Below are 4774 nucleotides of genomic sequence, written 5' to 3' on the forward strand. Positions count from 1 at the left end.
TTTGGGAAATAGACACAATAACACTTGTTTTTCACAAATAAATGTAAACCTTTTCTGCAAATAAAAAGAAATTACCAAAATTTAGAAAACTTGTTATTGTAGATGTCTGTGTTCTAGTTGGACAAGTGAAGAAGACTATCATTCATACAATGCTTTATGTTTATAATATACAATATATTTGTGTGTGTTCATTTCCAAAAATTAACAAAATTAACTACTGTGATGAAGATTTTTTTAAAAGCACCCATACCGCAAGGGCTGACTGAATGACCCCCAACTTTCTGTGCTTTAGAGCACCTGGGGGCATTGGGAAATCAAGTCACCGTTAGCATTCCTTGAAGACAGCCACAATGGCTGGAAATAATAATGAAAAGAAAAAGGCTACCCTGGAAACCAAAGTCTGTCATCAGATTGAGAACGAATTCATTATTACACTGGGCTCTAAAACATATTGCATTTATCTTTTATTTTGGTGACCTTAATTTGCTTTGGGACAAACTTTTAAAGGAACAGATCAGACTAGATGAAGGCTGGATGCCTTTGGAGACAATGATAAAATTCAACAGGTTAAATGATCTAACAACAGATTTCAATGTAATAGTTGAAGCATTGAGAAAACCTAAGCACTCATGGAAATATGTGACAATAAAAGTAAAATCGAAGTATACGAGTGTTGTTATAGTGGGTAGGGCACTTGCCTTGCACATTGTAAACCTGGGTTGATGCCAGGCATCCCATATGGTACCCTGAGTCACAGTAAAAGTAATTCCTAGTGTAGAAAGGAGTAACCCCTGAGTATTGAGGGGTGTCTCCCCATTTATAAAAAAAGCACTGAAACCCAAAGATCTCCAAGCAAACTACTCCCTGAAGTAATTGATGAGTATAAAAATGGTGTAAAAGACATATTTTTATATAAAATGTTTTTATCAACTGATGCAATATCTGCTGACATAAGAGAATGGTTATAAAATAAAGGTCAAGTACTAAATACCTAAATGAGAAGAACATTACACAAAGCATTTAAGGGATCAGTATTTGTGTTTGATAGCATTGAATCATTGAATCTGCCAAGAAGTTTATTGAGATGCCTGGCCTTTAGTTCATCGATTTGCTTGAGCAGGCCCAGTAACATTGTGAGACTTGTTACTGTGTTTGGCATATCGAATACGTCACGGGTAGCTTGCCAGGCTTTGCCATGCGAGCAAGATACTCTTGGTAGCTTGCCAGGCTCTCTGGGAGGGGTGGAGAAATCAAACTCGGGTCGATCGGCCACATGGGCCGCGTGCAAGGCAAACGCCCTACCCACTGTGCTATCGCTCCAGCCCACACGGCAGAGTCTGGCAAAAATAAGAGTCTGGGAATGCTTTTCATGGAAGATTATTGAGAGAGAGAGAGAGAGAGAGAGAGAGAGAGAGAGAGAGAGAGAAGCAAAATAAATAAAAAGCCAAATTACAAACTAAGCAAGAGCAAGATGAAAAACAAAAGTTAGCAGAAAATGCCGAGGTGGAGATGAAATATTCAGAAGGAAAGATTTGACGCTTATTGAAATTTTCAGATGATGTAGATGATCAGGCCTGGAGAGAAGATTTGTTCATCCTTTTCTCAAATCATGATGAAATAAAATGGATAGACTTTGTCAGAGGAGCAGCAAGAGAGAATAATTCTATTAAAAGTAGAAGCTAAGGATACATTGGATAAAGCCAAAGATGAGAATCATGGTAACATACAATTAAGAGCAAAAAAAAGTGACATGGAAGTTCTTGAAGGAGAAGTGAAAAGAGAAGTATTGAAAAACAATCATACAAGACCAACAAGAATCCCTAAATACCTGGACATCAAAAAGTTCCAAATTTAAAGGAAAGGAAAAGGAAATAAAGTTTCCCAGACTGGATCTGCTAAAGGAAAAGTATACAATTCAGCAAGAAAATGAAATTTTACTGTGATGATGAACACGAGGAAAACAGGGCAACTGGATTGACAAAGAGAGCACAGTGACAAACCTGCATCAAAACAAAAGGAAACAGAAAATGGTGCTGGAAACCAATAGTTTAGTAACCAAATATTTTAAAATTCACTTTAATTAGGTATTATGCAGTTTTTGTTTCTGAAGTCTTTTAAAAAGACGTTTAAAACAGAATCAAGTCTACTTCAATGTCCACCTTAAGGTATCATGATAATTTTTTATGTATAGTTGTTTGGGTTATTTCAGATGGTTTAAATATCAGATTCCTTCACTAAATTTCTTTTGTAATATAAAAAAATGCATTACTAAAAACTAACAAAAATGAAAAACATTTTTATAAAATGTGTGCAGAAAAAAATCTTTAAAAACGTAAAATGTCACTTGAAATGTAAAGTAGATTAAGTAAGTTATAAAAATAAAATGATTTTTTTATATTTTCTGTACTTTTTTATGTATTACATATAAGAAGTATCAATTTTAAAGATAAGACATGAATAAAGTAAATATCAAAATTCTTACAACAACAAACACAACACAACCATCCTGTTATTCGTCGATTGCCTCGAGCAGGCCCCAGTAACGTCTCCTTCATCCTAGCCCTGAGATTTTTAAAAAAGTGCCATATTCAAGGTTCTTTCAGAGTTAGGAGAATGAGACCCTTCATTGTTACTGGTATTTGGCATATTGGGTATGCCACGGGGAGTTTGCCAGACTCTGCCATGTGGGGTGGGCAGGTTACATTTGGTAGCCTGCCAGTTTGTCCAAAGTAGGAATGAGATGATAAGATGAGATGTCGTGGCCGCGCACTTCCGGGAACTGGGTTTTATAGTCTCTGAGTCTTGGCAGTTATGGGATTATACGGTGCCAGGGGGCCAGTTGGTGGGCGTGACCCCCACCTACTGGAATTTGGAGGATCTGGGTGGAGGATGCTTAGCCCCGATCCAAGTAGGCTTGGAGATCTCAGCCCTGGGATCCGCGTGCCTTTGTTTCTCTGTCGGTACCTTCATGTGTGCGGAGAGTGGTCTCAGCATGGTGGTGGCTGGTTCTGGAGGTCTTCAGCTGGCAGAGCCCTGGTCGGGGCAGGGAGAAAAACTCAACCCGCTCCCCTCCAAGGAGCCCCGGGGAGGACAGCCAGGCGCAGGGGCAGGAGACTCTGCGCTGTTCTCTTACACTTAGTTTTATTTCCTAAGCTATTTAGGAATACACCAAACAAAATGAACAGGAAGAGGCTTTCATGAAGGCAAACATAGGTGAAATTCTTAAATTTCAAGATCAATGATAATAAGAAGAGCATCAGCAAAGCAAAAAATTCGAGTGTTTATATGGGGAGTAGAAATTTTAAGTCACATTTTTTGTTGTATCTTCCCACTTTTCTAAATTATTCGAAATTCATGACACTTTTAAATCAGAATTTCACTGTAGCACTGTACTGTAGCGCTGTCCTCCTGTTGTTCATCAATTTGCTCTAGTGGCCCCAGTAACGTCTCCATGGTGAGATTTGTTGCTACTGCATTTGGCATATCGAATACATCATGGGTATGTTGCCAGGCTTTGCCGAGTGGGTCAGATACTCTTGGTAGCTTGCCATGCTCTTCGAAAAGGGCAGAGGAATCGAACTCGGGCTGACTTGGCAGGCTGCATGCAAGGCAAACGCCCTACCACTATGCTATCACTCCAGCCCTTTATTTTCCTCCAGAGTAAAATAAATAAATAAATGCTCCTCTTACTCATATATATTGGGTGCTCTCGCTAATTTCCTTTAACTGCTCTGTTATTATATTAGAGCTATTTGTTAACAACATTCCATCATGAAAAGAACATATGAATAGGCATTTAATTGCATAAGGGATTTGTACTGAAACCATTTTAATAAATCAAACTTGGAACATCTGCAAACATTTGTATCTAAACTACATATTAGAAGGAACAACAACCAAAACCCACAAAAGCTCCGCATCAAAATGAAGATGAAATATTTCAATACATACCCATGCCAAAACCACGTTGAAAAATCATGATTGCTTTACACATGATTTTGATTCGTTTTACGCAGTACCAGTTATCTTGATGAAAAATAACAAAGCTTTCAAAAATTTAAAGAATAGGGTTCTTTTTTATTCTTTTCCCTTTTATAATGTAGGAGGACCACTATTTATTCAGCCATTGATTAAGATGATTGGATTTGGCATGAACTCCACATTACTTTTTCTTTAATTCTGAATGTTAATTTTATTTTATTATTTTATTATTATTCCCCCCCCCTTTTTTTTGACTCACCGTCAGATACAGTTACAAAGCTTTCATGTTTGAGCTTTGGTCATACAATCATTAAACATCCATCCCTTCAACAGTGCACATTTTCCACCACCAAAATCCCCAGTATGCCCCACTCCCTTTCCAACCCTTCCACTTCCTGTGTGGCAGACAATTCTCAATAAGAAAATCAGTGGAGCTTAGGAGACTACTACCAAATGCAACATTTTTTAATTTAAGGACAATCTAAAGTCACATCATTACCATTCACAAAATTAATAAAATAAAATGGAGCTCGGACAGTTCAAGAGCAGTACAAGGAGTTACTTCACCTGTAACTGAAGAAATACAAGACACTGAACTCCTTTTTGATTCCTACAATTAATGTGAAAAAAAAAAAAAACAGAGACACAAGTATTATTCCCATGTGGATGCCTAAGCATCTGTGCTCTACAAAACACATAATACCAAGTCATTTCTTTAAAAAGGTTTCTTTATACAGGTCCATTATTTGAACATCCGTTGAGTCAACCACATTGCATAAATTATGAGTAAAAA

General features: G+C 37.5%; 1 pseudogene; it reads left to right on the forward strand.

The window, feature by feature from the left end:
- Nucleotides 1-350: 350 nt before the first annotated feature.
- On the forward strand, nucleotides 351-2047 carry LOC130016753 (lupus La protein homolog; annotated as a pseudogene).
- Nucleotides 2048-4774: the final 2727 nt, after the last annotated feature.

This window comes from Sorex fumeus, unplaced genomic scaffold, assembly GCF_029834395.1.
Source record: "Sorex fumeus unplaced genomic scaffold, SorFum_2.1 ptg000166l, whole genome shotgun sequence".
Taxonomy (NCBI): domain Eukaryota; kingdom Metazoa; phylum Chordata; class Mammalia; order Eulipotyphla; family Soricidae; genus Sorex; species Sorex fumeus.